The sequence below is a fragment of the Pogona vitticeps genome, chromosome 4 (assembly GCF_051106095.1).
Source record: "Pogona vitticeps strain Pit_001003342236 chromosome 4, PviZW2.1, whole genome shotgun sequence".
Classification (NCBI taxonomy): Eukaryota; Metazoa; Chordata; class Lepidosauria; order Squamata; family Agamidae; genus Pogona; species Pogona vitticeps.
The window spans coordinates 8,680,550-8,702,399 of NC_135786.1; the positions used below are offsets into that span (position 1 = coordinate 8,680,550).

The following is a 21,850-nucleotide window of genomic DNA, read 5'->3' on the forward strand; positions in this document are numbered from 1 at the left end:
TCCTTCCTCCCCTGCCCCATGATGGCCACAGTGGTACAGGCAACTATGAGGCTAGATAAAACCTCCTCCTGATCTAAGTAGGGAAGGCCAGGGTGGCGGTGGAAGCAGGGAGCCGGGAAGGGGATGAAAATAAACCTCCCCCCCCCGTTTTAACTGGCGGAAAAAGAGCCCACAAACCATTCCCTGGGCCCAGTCCCCCCACCACTGCCCATTGGCAGGTCAGCCTCTCCCTCTGTTTATGAATCCCCCATCCCTAAGACCCTTCTCTAAAATTTTAAAATAATAGTTCAGTTTTCCTTTTGTCCTTTTGTTCTAAACAGGAGGAGAACAATGGGAGCAGGTCAGGAGGCCCAAATTCTTTCCTCTCCACCCCACCCCTCTTTTCTCTTGCAAAGAGCTTCCTCGCAGAATGGGAAAGAGGAAGGCCCTGGCTCACTACGGAGGACCAAGCACCATGTGCGTTTTCTTCCAAGGGAGAGATTTTTTTTTTTGTGGCCCCATTATGAGGCATCCTCTCTGGGACATTCCCCCCTCCTCATCTTGTCAAGGCCAGTTGGGAGAGGAGCGCCAGTTTCCCAGGCAAATCACACCAATTTCAGAGCTGATTTTGAAGGTCCATCTTGGCACAGCAGGGGATCCCCCCCCCCCAGGAAAAGCTCTCATCCATAATGCAGAGGTCAGGGGCTGCCCCCTCTCCTTAGCAGAGGGTTGTGTTTTTTTTTTTTTTGGTTGTGGTAGTGGTGGCCGAAGACTTTGCAGATTCATTGGTTACAATTACACACACACACACACACACACACACACAGATTTACAAAAACTGCCAGATTAAGCAACTAAGTCTGAATAGCCTTTTCGCATAAAAGGACAAAACCAAAATGAAAGAATGGGATATATATATAGGTTTAAGATATATATTTCAGAAGTCCTCAAGTTCCTTTCACCCTGTCCATGGGCCCTTTTCAAATTTAAATTTGTGGAGATATATATCCAACATTCAACTATATATATATTTGTGTGTGTGTGTGTGTGTGTGTGTGTGTGTGTGTGTGTGTAATTGTATATAAACCATTATATATATATATATAAAATGAGACAAGAGAGCGTTATGCAGATAGGTAAATCTATATTTGTGCATTGAAGCGAGGCGTACATATCCATAGATACATAAACCTACACAATAAGGGATTGCCACTCTTAAATTTGTATACACAATATAGGTATACCTAGATATTTAGGTATATAGACACACATATCTGCTCAGAGAGAGAAGGGAACAGAAAGCAGTTTACAAAGGCTGATGCCTAGAATACAAAAGTTAGTATATGTATATTAAAATTTGTATGTTTCTCCACACTGAAGACTACACATGCACACACAGAGTAGTGTAATAAGACATGTACATTCTTCTTTTATACATGAAATATACCGTGAAAATCAAATTCCAAATATAAACACACAGAGAGTAATCAAACTGGTTGAAACTCTTTACACATACATGTGTGGGAAGAAAGCTCTATGCATGCATATTACAAAGATGCAGAGAAATATATAGCACACATTTACAGCTGTGTAGCTTGGATGTGTGTTGAGAGAGATACAGAGGGACTGAAAAGACAACAGCCCCCCATCGACAACTTCATAACTGTTGTGGGTTTTTTTGCCCTGGACATTAAGAAAATTAAATTCACATATTTCAACCATTCCCTTAAATAAAAAGAAAGAATCACACACACACACAAAACCCCCAAAGGTTGGGGGAGGAGAAAAAAGAGACTTGCTCGTATTTTTAATTGAATTAAAAGCCCAATAATGTTTTGCTAACTACAACCCTCCGGTTCCTTTCCAAGTTCCTGGCGGAAAGGGGTAACTTTGCAAACAGTCCTGAAGAGCTGGGCCTGAAGGACCCTCAACAATGTGTGCGGAGAGAAAGAGAAACGCCTTGACAAAAGGAGTGATTGTTAATAGGGGACAATCTGGAGGGGGTGAATGGGGGTGGGTGGGCGGGTGGGGTTTGAGGGGGGGGAGAGAGAGAGCAGGCCTGTCTTTGACAATAAGGACAGAAGGCCATGATTTGAATGGAGGGGGCCCCTGTGCTTTTTAATCAGGAAAAAAAAACCCCAAAATGTTAATCAGGTCTGAAATCCCTGACTGGTCAAAGCTGTGGGCAGAGGCTGGACACACACACACACACACAAACACACACACACCTCTCCCCCACCCCCACCAGTCTCTGGATAAGAAAGAGCCCTGTCTCCTCCTCTTTAACTTTATTTCATCAATTAGCTCTTTAAAAGTTTGGGGAGGGGAAGGGAGGGGAGGGGGTGGAGAGGGCGAACTTTGGAAAACTTTTAAGGGGTGGTTCTGCCAAGGGCCTTTCTCTTCTCCCTTGGCATGCACAAGGGGAAAGGAAGACTTCGGGCATCCCAGGTAAGTTTTCTGGAGAGCTTCCAACTTCTTCTTTTTAATAACGGAAACAATCCATTGGGGAAAAGCAGGCTTCCTTCTCTGCGTCTTTTGCGTCCACTTTTAAATCTGCACTAAACTTTTTAATTTTTGAGATTTTCTCTGATTCCTTCTCTTGTGGGCAGGAGGGGTTGGGGGTGGGTCGAAAAGCAGCTTGAGTCGTCAGGAACGCGTAACTTGTTTCTCTCTCTCCCCCCTCCCCCCCCAGTTTGCGATCCAAAACACGCTCCGCGCAGCGTAAATCCCGTTGAACTTAATAAGACTTGCTTCTAAGCAAGAGTTGCCGCGAGATGTTTTGCACGGGCATGTATTTTACAAAAATTACTTTTTGGTTTGGTTTTGAAGCGGCCATCTCTTGATCACCGCTGGGGGAGAAAGATCTTAATCAAATGAACAGGTTGGAGTTTGGCGATTTACACGCCGATCGTCCTCTAGGCAGGATGCGACCCTGTCACATAATGGGGGTTTTGCTGGGGGGGGGAGGAAGGACTGCATCTCCCCGCAAAGTCACTGGGACAGTTGGAAACAGAAGGTGGCTCGTCTCCACCCCATCCCTTTTCCTAAAAAGCTGATAGGCGCGTTGGCTTTGTGGAGTAGGAGCATCTTCTGGTTGCTTGTGGTCAAGCAGGTTTTGGTGCGCTCGGGAAACCTGCAAGACCTGTTGGAGCAGAGTTCTTATCTGGCTTGAACGAACCGCGCGATGATGAGTTTGGATCGTTTTTGATTGTTTTTAAAAAGTTTTTGTTTTAAAAAGTGGCACGTTTGGCGGAGGCGGGGGGGGGAATAGCTGAAATACCTGAGACTTCTTACTAGAAAGCAAAAGAAATTTAAGCTTAGAGAAAGAAAGAGGAAGTCGTGGCGAATAGGACCGTCCGCCTTCCCATGTGCCCATTTTTTAATTTCTCCTCGTACCGTTATCGTTATTCTTACGAAACAGATTTCCTGTTACCACCTCGTCTCTTGTTCGTCAAGAAGACAACCCCTTTGAATGTTTAGAGCAACTGACGATAAGCGGCGCAGCTGCTGTGAACTTTAAGAAAGGCTTTGCATACACGTGTCTCGAAGTCGTGGGAATGCCAGACGGCTTGTTGTCAGTCTCTGATAAGTACTCCGTGTCTGGAGACTGGATATATTTCAAAGATTACCTGCGACGAGAAAACTTTGTATATAATCTTATGCTAATACGCACTTGAATTTCTGAGTGAATTTTATTTATTTTTTTTTAAAATAGACGTTGCCTTCCGACCTGCACGCACATACTGTTATTCGTAAATATTATAGTATTCCCTAAATCCGTATTATTTCATTCTGAATATCTACCACGGGATGAATTAACCATTTAGAAGCAAACGCAAAAAAAAAAAAAAAGTTGGAGGAAAGCGCTGTGTGTGTGTGTGTGTGTGTGTGTGTGAGAGAGAGAGAGAGAGAGAGAGAGAGAGAGAGAGAACACCCAGGTCCCGGAGAGGGCTCGGTATGGGACTGCCAGCGACTTCAGCTCTGGATGCGCTTTGTAAACACGAATAATCCGAATTCTTTGGGCGCGAATCCAGCAAACAGAAGAACTCTTTCCCAACCCGCTTCTCTTCTACGCGTCCCAACGGATTCTGTTACGAAAGACTTGGTGTGCCCACGGCGTTCCTCTGCTGAAAGAAGCGCCGAAAGAGTTAACCTTGGGCCCGAAGCTTTCTTTCTTTCTTTCTTTCTTTCTTTCTTTCTTTCTTTCTTTCTTTCTTTCTTTCTTTCTTTGCCAATTTGTGGTCGTGGGGGGGGGGGAAGAGAGATCCTTTATAACCCAGCGCCTGCCTGGCTGCTTCTTTTACAAGAACTCTGGGCGGCCTGCTTATCTTTGCACAACGACCTTGCGAGGTGGGCTAGTCTGGAAGGCGAGAGAAGGGCCAGCTCGCTTTCACCGCCTCTGCGAGCGAAAGATAGAAGTTTTTTTAAAAAAAGAAGCCAGAGCCAGCTTCTGTTTGGGCAAGAATTACACTCACCGCCCCCCCCCCCCGCGCGGCATCTCTGAAAATGTCCTCTCTAAGCAAAGAAGAAAAAAACTTACTTACTTACTTACTTAACTTACTTACTTACTTACCCCGGCTTTTCTCCTTAAAAAGATCCCAGGATTATAGAATTATAGACCTTTTCTATAGACTTTTCCCTTCCACCTCCAAACCACTGCAAATTTAGAATCTTCTATCCTGGTTTTATTTTGGCGGAAGGTCTATTTGCATGCGTGTATCTCTCTCTCTCTGTGTGTGTGTCTGTGTGTGTGAAAGAGAGAGAGAGAGAGAGAGAACGCGCGGGTGTGAGTGTGTGTGAGAAAGCGGGACCTTGCCGCTGTATAGAAAACATTCCATCAGATACCTTGATGGTGTTAATGGTAGTTACGCCGTGGCCACAGTTTGCTCCCCTCGTTATTATTTGATTTGATTTAATATTGATTTCCCCCCTCCCCCCTTTCTCCCAAAGAGGGCGAAGGGAAGAAATAATTTGGGGTCCTTTCCAGTCGGAGCAGTGCTTATTCTGCGATAAAACGACTAAAACAAGACTATAATCCAGATCGTTTCTGGGCCAGCTCGAAGAAGCCGAGGTGGAAGTAAATTTGTCTCCATCTATTCCCCACCCTGCCAACAAAAGAAACAGAAAAGAGGAATCCATCCGGAAAGGGAAATTAGGCGCTTTCTTAAAAGTCTGTCTTGTTTTCAAGTTTGTTTTTTAATGGTCGCCGTTTGCTCCCTCCGCACCCCAGCGGAGGATGTGACCAGCTCGACTCTTTTAAGATTTCATCTGTGTGGGATGTCTCTCAAGTTGAATATTTCAGATCACAACCCAAATATGGAGAGCCCTGCTGAAAATACTGTATTTCAGGGGGATAAAACGCTCTGGTGATGCTAAACCACCTCCCTTCCAAGACACAGAATAGAATAGAATAGAATAGAATAGAATAGAATAGAATAGAATAGAATAGAATAGAAGTGAGTTGAAGGGAAATGAAGTGAAAAATCTTATTTCTGAAAACCTTGACCATTATTCTGTTGTCAGTCCCAGAGTAGACCCATTAACTCAATGTGATTTACTCAAGTGTTGATTTACCATTTAGCAATGCATTCACCTGCTGTCTTTTTCAGCAATAAAATACTGGTGTCTTTTTCTTTATTACCTGATTTCTACCTCTCTCTCAAAATCTCACACATATGTACTTAAAAATATACACGTGTGTATGCATACATGTATGCATGTAGATGGATGCATATGTGTGTGTGTACACACACACATATATGTATGTGTGTATGTGTGTGTACGTGTTGATAACATGTCTCCAGACAGAGGGGAGAGGAATATAAGATAAGCATGCATACTAAGAAAAAAGACAAATCTCTGAAAACATTTTAAGAAAACACACCCTCTTACCTATGCTGTTCATGTTCTATTTTTAATAAGGATCCTATTGGCCTTCTAATATCGATTAATTGTGACAGTTTCTCTTTTAGTAAAATAAAATAATAATGAAGCATGCCCTGTTTCTGCATCTCCTCCCCATCACCCATTCATTGCTCTTTCCTGCTGGCATGAAAATATTTAATCACAATATTTCAACCTCTCATTGGGTGAAAAATGTTGAGAGAGAGAGAGAGAGAGAGAGAGAGAGAGAAGGTGGTGTGTTTGTGTACACACACACACACACAAATCCTAGATAGATAGATAGATAGATAGATAGATAGATAGATAGATAGATAGATAGATAGATAGATAGATTGATTGATTGATTGATTGATTGATTGATTGATTTGGGGGGAAATATGAGTGTTGCTGTCCCTTTGAGGCACCGAGCAAAAAGAACAAGGCCATCAGATTTTTATCCTCACTGTCTTATTCCTTTTCAGGAGGCTTTGGGGTGTGGAGAAAGCTGTGGCTCGCTATATATTTGGTTCTCTCTTAAAGATCTCAGTATGTCCTGAATTCTAAGGAAACAACAGGCTAAAAAAAGTGCCACACATCCTCCACCACCCGACCCTGATACCATACACGCATTATATGTATGTCTGCAACAATACAAAAAGCATCTCTCTCTCTAGGAATACAGGATGCAGCCATAAACCAAGCAAGTAAGCAAGCAAAGGACTTTTCTTGGTTCTGAGTAGCCAGGGTGGAGTCAGAGGGGGAAAAAAGAAAAGGGGAAAAAAAAAGGGAGCAGGCCAGAGGATTAGCTTTGGAGTGGGGCAGGGCGTTCCTTTCTGTACCACTATTTTCCTTTCCAAGAAGAAGAAGAAGAAAAATCAATCACGGAGACACATCCGCATCTCTTGATCCAAGAAGTGGAGCAGCTCCCCAGGCGAGGGTTGGGGGGGGTAGCGTTCAGTTCCTGCCCCTTTGGCCCCTTGTCATCTGCTGCCCCCCCTCCATCTCCATCTATGTTGCCAGATTCCTAGTACAGCCTTTTCCGAAATCCTTAGCTTGATGTTCTCCCTCCCACTCTCGCCATAGCAGCATCCTCGTTCCTTCTGCAGCTGCCTGACAAAGAAAGGGGGGGAGAGGTGTTGGTCCAAGGTCTTGCTGGTTTACAGGTCCTTTGGAGGGGAAAGAAGACTCCCTCTTCCCCCCCCCCGTCCCCGCATGCTGCAATTGGGATGCAAGACAGAGCTCCTTGGGGAGGGGGGGACATTGTTTGAAGACCCGGGGACTGACCCTCCTTTTGCTGTTGCCAAAAGGGCAGCAATTGTGGGTCTGGGTCTTGACAACGACTCTCTTGACTGCCCAGTCCACGATGTTGTTAAAGCAAAGGGCTCGTGTTTTCTCTTCACTGCCCTCAAGCCCTCCTAGAATATTATAATCTGATTTTCAGTAGACCCTGCTGCCGTGGAAAGTGAATCCCCATTGACTGAAGCGATGCAAACCTCAGCGGAGATAGAGGGGTATCCTCCTTAATTCCACTGAAATAAAAGGGAGCCCTGTGGTCGAAATAAAGTACAAACGCAGTAGGAGATACCTTTATACAGTAGACCACTAAATGATTATTTTAAAAGTGGTCTATAAAGGTATCACCTTCTCTTGCATTTGAGATCATGGTGGGTAATTCTTACTCCCCAGGAACCGGACATGGGTAGGATCAGGCACCAAACACAAGGATGATCTTGTCCGCAACACAAGGGTGTTGTGGCCGGATGGAAGGGTGGATTTGAGGCCACAAGGAAAGGATCTGACTTAGAAGCCCATCTCTTGGACAGAACCCACATGCTCCATCTCTCCTGGGCATAAAGTAACTCCATTGGTTGTTGTGGGTTTTTCAGGCTCTTTGGCTGTGTTCTGAAGGTTTTTCTTCCTGATGTTTCACCAGTCTCTGTGGCCGGCATCTGCAGAGGACTGGAGTAGGAACTCTGTCCATGCTCTGTTGCTGTTTGTTGGATAGTTGAGTATTTATAGCTGTGGGAACAGCTTTTGCCTTTTTTCAGGAGATATTTATTTATTTATTTATTTACAGTATTTTTAGCCGCACCATTACCAGTGGCTTCTGGGCGGAGATAGGGTGATCAGCATGTTTTTGTTGTGATGGGGGGGGGAGATTATCTGTCACTGTGATTCATGGGTGTCGTTAGCTGGTCTTTTTTGTGCAGTGATCCCTGGCCCCCTGGCCCTTGTGGCTGGGTAGAGTTTATTGACCTTTTGCAGGCTGTATTTTTCAGAATTGGGAGCCAGGACGTGTTTAGTTTTAGGCCTTCTTCCTTTCTGTTGAAGTTCTGTTTATGTTTATGGATTTCAATGGCTTCCCTGTACAATCTAACATACAGATTGCTGGTGTTGTCCAGTACTTCAGTATTTTGAAATAGAATTTCATGTCCAGCTTGTTTTAGGGCATGTTCAGCTACTGCTGATTTTTCCGGTTGTTTTAATCTCTCCCCCCTTTATCACCATTCCCTTCTTCTGGGAGTGTCCTGGAGGCACAGCGGGGAATTGAACTCCCAACCTCTGGCTTTGCAGCTATATACTCAAACCACCAAGCTATATCATCATATGGTGGAGTTAACTTCTCTGCAATGCATTCCTGCCCAGAACAGGGGAGATCTTTTCCCTAGTATTTTTGAGAGGGATAATTGTGAGGAAGAAGAAGAGGAAGAAGGCACAACAGATTTGGGATCCAGAGTGTCGGTGTACAACAAAGCCCCATTGAAGCCCCATTGATTTCAAGGGGCTCTGGAGTGACGGCAAAGAATCCAGTGGCACCCTATAGACTGGCACATTTATGGCATGTCCTGCAGGCCACTTCATCTGTTGCTCAGCGCTGCTCCCTCCAGGACTCGTGCACCATGTTCTCCCCCCCACAAATCTTTCATCATCATCATCATCATCATCATCATCATCATCATCATCATCATCATCATCATCATCATCATCATCATCATCATCATCATCATCATCAGGGAAGTGCAAAGGCGGAAGGGATCCTATGGCTCATCAAATCCAGCCTTGTCAAAGAGACACGGGGGGGGGGGGGCAGAATCGAACTTCCAACCTCTCGCTCTGCAAGTCAGATATTTCAACCACCGAGCTTCCAATGGCCCTTGTCCTGTTTCAGAAGGCTTGTTCTTCCTCATGTTTGTTTTATGTATTTACGAAACGTCTAACCGCACCTTTCTGTGATCAAAAATAGATATTGGAGACAACCCAGCGTACTAGATCACAGCTAAAGTGCGGAATCATAATTAAACTGTTGGGAGAAATGAGTTGAAAAGAAGACTAAAAATATCTAAATAAAAATAGAAATAAAGAACATTCAGCGGATATCAGTTAAACACTGACTTCAGCAACCTAGTCAGCTTAAAAGCCAAACTTTCACTGAAACAAATGCATCATCTCCTGGTGAACGGAAAACAGGGATGCCTGCCGGACTCTCACAGTTAGGATAATTCCATAAGCCAGGGCCACTCAGAAGCTCCTGTTCCCCAGGCATCTGATGGTGGTGAGAGAGACAGAAGATCTCCTCCTTTGGGGCTTAAACTCGGGCAGGCTTATATGGGAAAATGCAAGATCCCAAACATCCCGGTTCTCAGTTGTTTAGGGCTTGCTAGGTCCTTAACCAACCTTTTTAATTGTGTCTCAAAATGGACTGATTGCCAAAGCCTGGGAAAGTGACTGTTTTGGACAAACGTCTCAGAATTCCCTGGCCAGCATAGCCGCTCGTCATGCTGGATGCAGGATTCTGGGTGTGGTCGCCCAAAAGTCCCACATTTCCCATGCTTTCGCTGGTAGCCAGTGGTCTTCCCACTGTCGTTGCTATGTGGCCTCAGATCAGCTCCCACGGATTAATGACCTCCAAACAGTCCTACCATGAACCACCCTTCCACGTCTTGCAGATCAAAGGCTGTGGTTTTCTCTCTTGAGTCAATCCCTCTGATGTTCGGTCTTTCTCTTTTCCTACTGCCTTCCACACATTTCCTAACATCATGGGCTCCCATCACCTTCTCATGGTGTGCTAAAGGGACTGGTCCTCCAACAAACATAGATGCACATCTCCTAAAAATGGAACCCCTCTAGGGATACTTTCTCTTGGAAACTGGGCAGAGAACTGCAGCCTTAACAGAAGCACGGGGAAGGGAGGCAGTCTAATCAAGTACCAGGTGGAATTGTCTTAATAATAACCTTAGAATTGCAGAGCCGGAAAGGACCCTCTGAATTATCATGTCCAACCCCTGCCAAGAAGGCCCAGTGGGGAATTGAACTAACCATTACCACTGAGCTATCCAGCAGAAGTCTGCCATTCTCCCCACCTTCTTAAACCACTTCCCACTCATAGATCTGTTGTTGTTTCCTACTCTAACATTCCCTCTCCTCTCCTCTCCTCTCCTCTCCTCTCCTCTCCTCTCCTCTCCTCTCCTCTCCTCTCCTCTCCTCTCCTCTCCTCTCCTCTCCTCTCTTTTCTCTTCTCTTTTCTCTTCTCTTCTCTCCTCTCCTCTCCTCTCCTCTCCTCTGGCTGATGTGAAGGTCAGCAGCACTCCATGCAGCTGGGTCTCCCTCTCCGCTTTCCTTTCCCACTTTGAGCTCTTACTTCCATGCAGCTTTTGTGAAGTGCAGTGCAGAGAAGCCCAGGTTCCACCCTAAACAGATGCCAGCTTCACCTGGACTTCGAAATTAGAACAGCCTCACAATGAAGAGGTGACAGCCACCTTCTGTCAGATGCAGCTTTCTGAAGACACAGACTAGCCATGCAGGATTGAGCCCCATCCGAGCCCACCCCAAACCCATCAACACATTCAGTTTTCATTGAATTTCTCCCAAGCAAGAGGAGAGATTTTAAAGGTTCCATTCCTCAGTTTCCCCCACCGTTTACAGATTGCTAGGATTCAGGATTCCGTCCCCTTCACGGATTGCTGCCTTGTCGTGGCAAGGGTGTTTGAGTAACTCAGAGAAGCTATGGGCTATGCCGTGCAGGGACACCCAAGACAGAAAGGTCATAGTGGAGAGTTCTTACTAAATGCAATCAACATGGAGCAGGAACTGGCAAGCCACTCCAGTATCTTTGCTGAGAAAACAGAAACAAAAGGCTAAAAGATATGATGCTGAAAGATGAGCCCCTCAGGTTGGAAGGCATCCAACATGCTGCTGTGGAAGAGCGGAGGACAAGGACAAGTAGCTCCAGAGCTAGTGAAGTGGTTGGGCCAAAGCCGAAAGGACGCTCAGCTGTGGATGTTCCTGGAAGTGAAAGGAAAGTCCAATGCTGCAAAGAAATATACTGCATAGGAACCTGGAATGTAAAATCTATGAACCCTGGGAAGCTGGAGATGGTCAAACAGGAGATGGCAAGAATAAACATTGGCATCCTGGGCGTCAGTGAACTAAAATGGACAGTAATGGATGAATTCATTTCAGATGATTACCATATCTAATACTGTGGGCAAGAATCCCATAGAAGAAATGGAGTAGCCCTCATAGTCAACAAAAGAGTGGGACAAGCTATACTAGGATATAATCTCAAAATGATAGAATGATTTCAATACGAATCCAAGGCAGAGCTTTCAACATCACAGTAATCCATGTTTATGCACCAACCACCAATGCTGAAGAGGCTGAAATTGATCAATCCTATGAATCTCTTTTTAATTTGTTATAATTATGCTCCTTTATTTTCTGAATATTCTTTACTAAATCTACACCTAAATATTTAACAGATTTACATAAAATCATATTTAACAGCAAACATTTCTTTTTCTAATTTATTATGATTAAACATTCTTTCAGATTTTTGCCAATTTATACATAATCCAGTTATTTTCCCAAATTTTTCTAAATGATTTTTAATTCTATCCATACTTTCTAATGGATTTTTAACTGTCAAAAGGGAATAATCAGCAAATAAGTTAATCTTTATTTTGTTAGACTCACCCATATCACTAATTAAATCATCATTCCTTATTGCATTTACTAACATTTCAATAATCAAACAAAACAGAACTGGGGAAAGAGGGCAACCTTGTCCAGTGCCTCAGTCTAGAGTTATCTGTTCTGTCATTCCATCATTAACTATTACTGCGGAAGTGTTCTCCAAATATAGTTGATCTACTACCCCATAAATTTATTTCCAAAACCCCAACCCTTTAAAAGAATCTTTAATGTTGGCCATTCTACACAATCAAATGCCTTAAAATATCTAATAATAAAATACCTGCCTTTATCTTATCTTTCTCTATATTATATATAATATTCAAAACTCTCCTAGTTAAATTCACCATTTGTCATCCCTTTAAAAAACCATTCTGATACTCTTTAATATATTTTGTAATGAATTTATTCATTTTATTTGCTAAAAATGCTGTAGATATATTTGCATCTTGATTTAATAACTAGGCTTATGTGAGCTTGGATCTGTCAGATCTTTATTGGGTTTTGGGATAAGAGTTGTTAGTGAATATTTCCAAAATTCTGGTATTTTCTCTCCTTCCAATATTCCATGATAGAGTATTTTCAAGTTGGGGATCAGTATTGATTTAAAAGATGTATAATATTCTGGTCCCCTTCCATCAAAGCCTGGAGTTTCACCATTTTTTAATTTGTTAATAACCTCTGCAATCTCTTCATCCTTTATCTCTTTTTCTAATTCTCTTTTATCATTCTCTAATAGTTTACTCTTTAAATTTTCTTTAATATAACTTTCTATATCTTCTTTCGGTGTATAATTTCCTTTATAGAAATTTTGATAAATTTCTTGTAATATTACTATTTTTCCTTCATCGGGCTGCAGTTCTTTCCTGTTTTATCTCTAATCACTCCAATTGTATTTTTTAATCTTTTAGTTTGAGATACTCTGGCTAAAAGCTTGAATTGTTATTACTATACTCGAAAAAATTTCTCTTCGAGCATATCAAATCCCTCTGGACCTTTTCTAACTCTATGCTTTCTAACTCTTTCCTTTTAGCTTGAATCTCTAGTAATTTCTTATTATCTCTATTTATAAAATATTTGCTTTCTAAATCTTTGCTCTCAGTGACTGGTCTCCCTGAGTGGGATTTTTGGATGGATGGATGGATACCCCACCCATTAGTGCATATCACTATTCTGGGGGGTTAATAATATACAAATAAAACATCTAAAATAGAACTGATGTTACAATCAACTCCTAAATCAAATAAGTACAAATACCACTGGAAATAGAAGAGGCATATTTTCTAAATATGGGAAGGTGATGGGAGGCAGAAGGTTATGCTTACTGCATTGAGTGGTTTTTAAAATATTGTTTTTGTTTACCATTTCTCAGAGCAGTAATTCTTTGATCCTTTTAAATATTTGTAAACTTACTGTTTTTTGCTTTAAATATTGTCTTTTAATGATGTAAGCTGACTTAAGTCTTTTTTAAGGAGAAAGGTGGAGTAAAACATTTTTAACAATAACAATTCCTAATATTTTTGAGAATGCCTGATAGTACAAAATACAATCCATATGGCCTAAGAATAAACCTGGCAACTTTTTCATACATAATATTTGATCCTTGAGCTATAGCCTTCTCCATAATTACCCTATTTTTTCCATGTATAAGACTATACTTTTGTCTAAAATCTTTACACTAAAAATTGAGGGTCATCTTATACATGGAAGTAAAGTGAGGAGAGAACAAAAACAAGTCAAGGGGAAAGCAGGGATCAAAGTGATCCTGCAGTGCTTTGATCCCTTTTCCCCTGCACTTGCTAAGTCCCACTTAGATTTCTTAATTTGGGATCAGAAAAGTGGGGGAGCATCTTATACATGGGGGCATCTTATACACGGAAAATACATATTAATTTATGTCTTATTTAAAATATTTCCATACCCCACCTTGCTCCTTGAAAAGGACTCAAGGTGGCTTACATCAGTTAAAGACAATATTTAAAAGTTTAAATGACTATGTATACAAATATTGAATTCTTCTGAGGTTCAGGATGATTTCTTGCCTGGGACAATCAAAGCATGTAGGACTGGCTCTATCGTGAGGCAAAGTGAAGCAAATGTCTCAGACAAGAAATATCAAGGGGCAGCTCCAGCTGTTTGTCCTTAGCCTTCTGAACCATTTCCTTCCATTGCTTGGCAGAACTGAGTATGCTCTTCAACCAATCCCACCCTGCCTCAAACAAGATTTCACCACTTATTTGCCACAATTTTATCCAGATTTCCAGAGAACAGGAATGATCTCAAGTTTTGTTCTTCCTTGAATAACAGAAGACCATTTTATTTAAAACTTAATTAAATTTAACAGCAGTCCATTGTATTTTTAGCATGGTGACTTTTCAGTCAATGGCTCTTGTAGGGCCAGCAATTCACTTTTCTGGAAGGTAACAATGTGATTGGCTATCTAAAACCTACATGGAATTGTCAGTGGCAAAGTTTCTAGACCTCATGGGGAGAATATTGGAAATCTTTCCACTGAATGCTTAGAGATCAGAAGGGGGCTGCCAGTAGCTATTTCTAGAAGTAATATGCTCCCTGAGGACTAACTTTGGCTCTCCTGAGATTTCTTTTCTATCGTTGTTCAGTTAATCACTCCCTCCTGTCCCCTTTTCCAAAATGTTAGCATATAATACAGTTATCCATTGTTTTTTTCCACATGTGGTACATTTTAAATAGGCCTGTGCCCCAGATTTGGACAAATCAAAAGTCACTGGCCAAATCTGCCTAATTTGTTCCAGTTGGAATGAGGTCTAGATGGAAGCAGAATGGACAGATTTGGTCCAGAGGAAAGAGAGTGAATTCATGTATGGACCTGTGTCTGGATCATAAATAGAGTCAGATGGGGTACAAATTGCTTTAATCTACTATCAACCCTCAAATCAGTAAGTATTAAAGATGTTTTCTATGCAAGCCCTTGAAGTTAAATTTGCAAGGGTAATCCTCTCTTGGGAGGAAAGCGATGACAAACCTTGACAGCATCTTAAAAAGCAGAGATATCACCATGCCAACAAAAGTCCAAATAGTCAAAGCTATGGTTTTTCCTGTAGTGATGTATGGAAGTGAGAGCTGGACCATAAAGAAAGCTGACCGCCGAAGAATTGATGCCTTTGAATTGTGGTGCTGGAGGAGACTCTTGAGAGTCCCCTGGACTGCAAGGAGAACAAACCTATCCATTCTAAAGGAAATCAACTCTGAGTGCTCACTGGAAGGACAGATCCTGAAGCTGAGGCTCCAATACTTTGGCCATCTCATGAGAAGAGAAGACTCCCTGGAAGAGACCTTAATGTTGGGAAAGTGTGAAGGCAAGAGAAGAAGGGGACAACAGAGGATGAGATGGTTGGACGGGGTCATTGAAGTGACCAACATGAATTTGACCCAACTCCAGGAGGCAGTGGAAGACAGGAGGGCCTGGCGTGCTCTGGTCACGAAGAGTCGGACATGACTAAACGACTAAACAAAACGAATCCTCTCTTTGTTATTGTTTTTTATGTGCCCTCGGAAGAAGCTTATGGCAACTTTAGTACGGCTTTCAAGGTAATTGAGATATTTGAGGAGTGGCTTTAGCAGTTCCCTACCCCTAGTGAAGGACCATATCTTTCCATATGAGCTCAACATAATCAGAGGAGGCCTTCATCTGGATGCCCTTGCCAGCTCTGCCACGGTTGATGGGGTCACAAGAGACGGCCTTCTCTGTGGCACCTCCCAGGTTATGATTTCCCTTGAGAGATTATAACCTTGGCACAGGTTTAATTACATGGAAACATTAATAAGAAACCAATTCTCCTTTTTAATTGAAGGAAATTCTAGTTTGGGGCATGAACAAAGCAGAACCGAATCACAAACCAGCCTGATTTGTGGTGGGTTTTTTTTGGTTCATAGTTCAGTTTGTGCTCATCTCTATTATTGTAACAAAACCCCAAAAATGTGTTCAACCTAGCTGGCTCCCTCCCTCTTATCCTTCTGCTGACAGCTGAAAACCCACTTTTTCAGGCAGGCTTTAACAATAGTGACTGAGCCCCCAAATGCCTTTTTTTTTTTTGTTCAGATGGTTTTGTTCACTTTACATGTTTTTAATCATTCATTGTATTTGTAATCTGTTTTATAGTTTTTTTAAAAGTATAACTTGTTGTGTTTCAAATTCTGTTCTTTTTGATAGTGTGCAACACCTTGAGACTCCTTATCAAGAGAAAGTTCCCTATAAATGAGACAACTAATAAAATAAATCAAATAGTAATCTTCCATAGCTGATTGAGGATTTGAACTCAGGCCTCCTGAGTCCATCACTCTATCCACTACACTACACTGAGTACACTCCCCTCTGTAGGGCTATTATTATTATTTGTATTCCAAGTACATCCGTGCAAAAGTAATAAAGTTAATAGCCGTTTCAATTTTCCAGTGCAAATAAATGGAAGACTTAGAAATGAGCTTCTATGAACTGAATTGGATGGGGCACAAATCAGTCCAGACTGAATTAGCGTGACTTCAGAATCCCCAAATTAGCCTGATCAGGGGATTCATACATAGCTCTAATTCTAAGTGTTTAAAGCCCTTCATATGGAGTTTCGGTTGGTTTTGGTTACAATAATTAAATCTGTATGGCAAAACGGGAAGACACCATGGTAATATCGTTGTCGTCGTCTAGTCATTCAGTCGTGTCTGACTCTTCGTGACCCCATGGACCAGAGCACGCCAGGCCCTCCTATCTTCCACTGCTTCCCGTAGTTGTGTCAATTTCATGTTGATTGCTTTGCAGACACTGTCCAGCCATCTCATCCTCTGTCGTCCCCTTCTCCTCTTGCCGTCACACTTTCCTAACATCAGGGTCTTTTCCAGGGAGTCTTCTCTTCTCATGAGATAGCCAAAGTATTGGAGTCTCAGCTTCGGGATCTGTCCTTCCAGTGAGCACTCAGGGTTGATTTCCTTTAGAATTGATAGGTTTGTTCTCCTTGTAGTCCAGGGGACTCTTCTCCAGCACCACAATTCAAAGGCATCAATTCTTCGGCGGTCAGCTTTCTTTATGGTCCAGCCATAAGAAATTATGGTAATATAATAACAGCCAAAATCCTGTTGCATAGATTATGCCCGTGTAAGGGTCATGGGTGGAAAGTTTGGTAATTAAAGAGTCCTGGGGCACAAACGGTTCCGACACAATGAGTGATTACATGTGATTGCATATGAGCTAGACAAGCTATGGGACAGAAGGAGGAACCAAAGCCATAAACAGAGCTGGGCAAATGAGACATTTACCTAGGGCACCAAAATGTAGAGGGCACTAAAATCTAGTAATGTATCTACTTGTCAGTATTTGGAAAAGAAACAGCAATAACTCACACCCTACTCATGTTCCATTTTTATGTATATATAATCTCCTTTTTTTCTTTTTGGTGGTGGTGGGAGATATCTCATTTTCTTCCTTCTTTTTCTTAGGAGAGATGTTGTGCCTGTACATCAGGGCAGAATGCGCAACTTGAACTGGCTGCCAAAATTACTAGTTAAAGCTCCAGGAGAAACTCTCCAATGACCAAGAATTTCTCCAATGACCAAGAATGTCATGTTGACATCATGACTCTTATGCAGGCATGATTTATGCAACAGGATTTTGGCCTGTGTGTATTCTGAAAATGAGTTTTAAGACCATACAAGTGTTTTGTTGTTGTTTAGTCATTATGTCCAACTCTTCGTGACCCCATGGACCAGAGCACGCCAGGTCCTCCTGTCTTCCACTGCCTCCCGGAGTTGGATCAGATTCATGTTGGTTGCTTCAATGACCCTGTCCAGCCATCTCGTCCTCTGTCGTCCCCTTCTCCTCTTGCCTTCACACTTTCCCAACATCAGGGTCTTTTCCAGGGAGTCTTCTCTTCTCATGAGATGGCCAAAGTATTGGAGCCTCAGCTTCAGGATCTGTCCTTCCAGTGACGTGTTACATGCTGTCAAATTGCATTGGATTTATAGTGACCCAAATAGGGTTTTCAAGGAAAGTGAGATATTTAAGATGTGGTTTTACCAATGCCCACTCGCTCAAAGTTTCCATTACCAAGCAGACTGAGCCCTAGTTTGTTCCTTTACCTACTACACCACACTGGGTACCAGTGTTTGGACCATAACAGGGGGTTTAATATCCACACATAGATATAGTGTCAGGGTTCACATCACCAAGATCCAGCCAAGCTCACATTCAAAGTGGTGGGTGTCCACTCAACAACCTTATCTACTCCATGGCAACACTCCCCGTGTGACGCTGATATAGTGGCCATCACAAAATTAGGGCTTCTCTTATTTATTTATTTAAAATATTTTTTATCCCACCTCTCTCTTCAATAGGACCCAAGGGAGTCTTTTTACAGTAGACGGGTGTGACATGCATTTAATGTTGATGCAGAGTCAATGTCCTGCTTGAGGCATCCTTAAAGCAAGAAACCAGCAATTTACTGTGGTAACCGAGCACTTAAAATTGTAACTGCTCCTCACAGAGGTTTGTTGCAGACGCCCCCGCCCCCAAATGTCACTGTTCCTAAAATACAGATGAGCTCTAACAATAGCACAGTTTCTCAAGCGAAGGTGCCTAAGAGAAGACTAGGTAGTGCTTCCTAAATTAGCACCGTGTGTCCTTCCCACCCACCCCATTGTTCTCCTCTGAATGCCTTCCCGCAGGCAACAGAAGAAGGCAAGGGTTGTAAGCATCATTCAAATGCTACCTCTTCCAAATGTTATCCAAAACAAACTCTAATGTAGGTATGTTTGCACTGAATCAGCACTGCATCAGTGACTTCAATTTCTCTTTCCTTTTCTGTTGTAGGCAGGGTTCTGACAACCATTAACATATGTGCTCCTTCGGCAAAGAACACATTAATATCCCTGTTCTGATAAACCATAACAAGTGGTGCCCCGCATAGCGACGATAATCCGTTCCGGAAAAATCGTCGCTATGTGGATTCATCGCTATGCAAAATAAAAAAGCCCATAGGAATGCATTAAAACCCGTTTAACGCGTTCCTATGGGCAAAAAACTCACAGTTATGCGAAAATCCTCCGTATGGCCGCCATTTTCGCTGCCCGGTGAGCGAGGAATCGCCGTGAAAACACAGCGGGCGGCCATTTTTTAAATCCGGTGGTCATTTTGGAACCACCATTCAGCTGTTAGGAAAACATCGCTATGCGAAAATTGGTAAGTGAAACAGCTTACGGATCATTGCAAAGCGGTTTTTCCTATCTAAATCATCGCAATGCGATCGCAAAAACTTAATCACTATGCGGATTCGTCATTAAACGGGACGCCCGTTAAGCAAGGCACCACTCTATATGCTTGGTGTTTGGCAACGTGTGCAAGGAAAGCAGAGCATGGCAATATTGCCTTTTTGAACTACATCTCCCAGATTGTGGCCCAAAAAGTAACCTTTCCAAGCTTTGTGGGAAACTGACAGAAAATGGACACGCAGATACTGGCTTTTAAAATGTCTGAATGTTCTGACAGGATAATGCTGGGAGCATGAGCTTTGGGTAGTTGTATGTCCTGATATAGACGATAGTTCTCTGTATCAAGGCATTTCAAATCTGCCTTAAGGGAACACCGAAACCTTGGAAAAGAAGGCAGGGGATGGAGGTTAAGTTGCCCATCAGCCAGAAGGAAGAGGAAAAGAGTGATGGGGAAGAAATAATGGCAAATGCAGAAAAGCACAGGCGTCTTACGCTGCCCTTTTAAGAGCAATGCATGGTGGGAAAAAAGGGGGGGAACAATAATTAAAATAAAACAGAGCACCCAGGTTTGTCCTACCTGCAGCATTGATTGATTGATTGATTGATTGATTGATTGATTGATTGATTGATTGATTGATTGATTGATTGATTGATTGATTGATTGGCTGGCTGGCTGGCTGGCTGGCTGGCTGGCTGGCTGGCTGGCTGGCTGGCTGGCTGGCTGGCTGGTTGGCTGGTTTCCCGCTTTTCCCCTTAAAAGGACCCAAGGCGGCTTACATCATTAAAAACATAATATTTAAAAGCTGCAGGGACAGATTTTTAATATAAATATTTTAAAGTCATATTACATTAAAACCGGCAAATAAAAGCAACACTTAAAAAAAAGCATTTAAAAGCAACAGAGCACGCCAGTCTGTTTGCCACCCCCTCGCAGGCAGCCAGTCCCTCAGGGAAAGCTTGCCTGAAGAGAAAGGTCTTTGCCTGCTTGAGGAAGGAGAGCAAAGATGGGGCCAGGCTGGCCTCCCGTGGAAGGGCGTTCCAGAGTCTGGGAGCAGCAACAGTAAAGGCCCTCTCCCATGTTCCACTCAGCTTATGACCTGGGCTTACTGTCTCCATTTCCCTTTTGATGGTAATTGAGTTTTTCAGGAGAACCAGAAGCACACAAATACTGGCATTCCCAGGCAAGGATGAGTTTGAAGTGTCTCTGAAAGGGCAGAAAGTCAGTCGGGCATCAATCCATGTCCCTTTGAGCTGGACACATAGCAGGCTGGTAGTGCGAGGCACCTGCTCACTGCATCAGTGTAAACCCTCTGTAGAATTAGTACTGCAGCCATCAAAGTTTTGTTGCTCCATACACATGGGTCTCTCATCTGCCAAATATATTGATTGGGATGAATCACAAGAGGTATGCGCTCTAAAGTGGGGAAGATACAAAGACGTAATCTGGATAGAAATAAGCTGTCCCTGAAGCTGACATTTTTGAAGGATTTGGTCCAAAGACTGTATGATTTCCAGATGACAGGAAATGGCACGTGGGCAGTTATTTACACATGAAATGCCCTTTCCTATCTTGATGATATAAAAGCCTGCAAAGGTTAGGTAAGAGTTGATCGATTGCAAGCAATAAGCGGCAGAAGGATGTCCGTGTGTGTGTGTGTAGAGGAGAGGAAAGCTCAGTGTGTGTGCAAGTTAAATCAACGGCTTTTTGACTTTATTTTTTGGAAGGGCAGTAGTAGGTCAAACCTGGTTGTGCCCGTTTTGGCATTTAAAAAAAGAAAGCTTTCCAAAAACTTGAGTCCATTAAAAGAAAACGCGTAAAATCCAAACTGGATCCAATGAGAAGGTGGACCTTTCTGACATTTGATTTCCTCCCCTCTCGCTCTTTGCTTTTGGAACCCAACCCATTTTCCAAGAACAAAGCAGTTGTCCCCCTTGGGGACATGCAGTTTCTCTCTCTTCCACCTCCATGGATCTTCTACCCAGATCCACTCCCAGCCTACTGGCAACTCTCTTTCCCCCTTTCATATAGCCCCCAACCCCACCTCCACTACTTCCCACCTTTTTTCTCCTGTGCCCGCCAAGGTAGTCCCGAGTTCCGCGATTATTAGTCCTTTCAAATCTCCCTCTAAATTCCCCGGGTCATGCCTAGGAGGTCTTTTCTTCTGGGGTGGGGGAACTGGTGGGGTCTGGCTCTCTTTCTCAGTGGTTGGTGGCAGGGATGGCACTCACTCTCCCTCTCTCCCTCCATCTTACAACCTGGAAACTGTTGTTGAAAGAGCTGTTTTGCCCTTCAGAAAAAAACAACCCATAAAGAATAAATAAAGGATTTAAAAAACCTAGATAAACCAATGAAAGTTCAGGCAGATATTTTTTTGAAGATTAAAGGTGGCCAAAATGAGTGAACAAATGAATGAATTAATGAAGAAACGAATGAAAGAATGAATGAATAAACAAACGAAGGAACAGACGAATGGATGAAGTTTTGTTTCTGTATCTGGCTGCAGAGTCAGAGGTTAATAGTTTGATTCTCCATTTGTGCCTCCTAGGAGGAGAGCCAGCCTGGGGGGCCTGGGGCAAGCTGCACAGTCCCAAGGCATCCCCAGAAGAAAGGTATGCTACTTTGGAGTATTCTCTACCTGGAAAACCCTTAAAAAGTGTTGCCGTAAGTCAGAATTGATTTGATGGCACATGAGGATGAGGACGATACTGAGGAAAAGGTAGAATATAAATGAAAGGAAATCCAATGAAACAAGCTGAGTTAAACTGAAACAATAACAAAAAAAAA

General features: G+C 42.8%; 1 long non-coding RNA gene across 1 annotated transcript in view; it reads left to right on the forward strand.

Moving 5' to 3' along the window:
* The first annotated feature begins 2,310 nt into the window (after positions 1 to 2,310).
* Positions 2,311 to 21,850, forward strand: part of LOC144588708 (uncharacterized) — an 89,508-nt gene continuing 69,968 nt past the window's right edge. The window contains exon 1 of the long non-coding RNA XR_013544385.1: positions 2,311 to 2,427. This is a non-coding gene — a long non-coding RNA (uncharacterized LOC144588708). The remainder of the gene's footprint in view (positions 2,428 to 21,850) is intronic.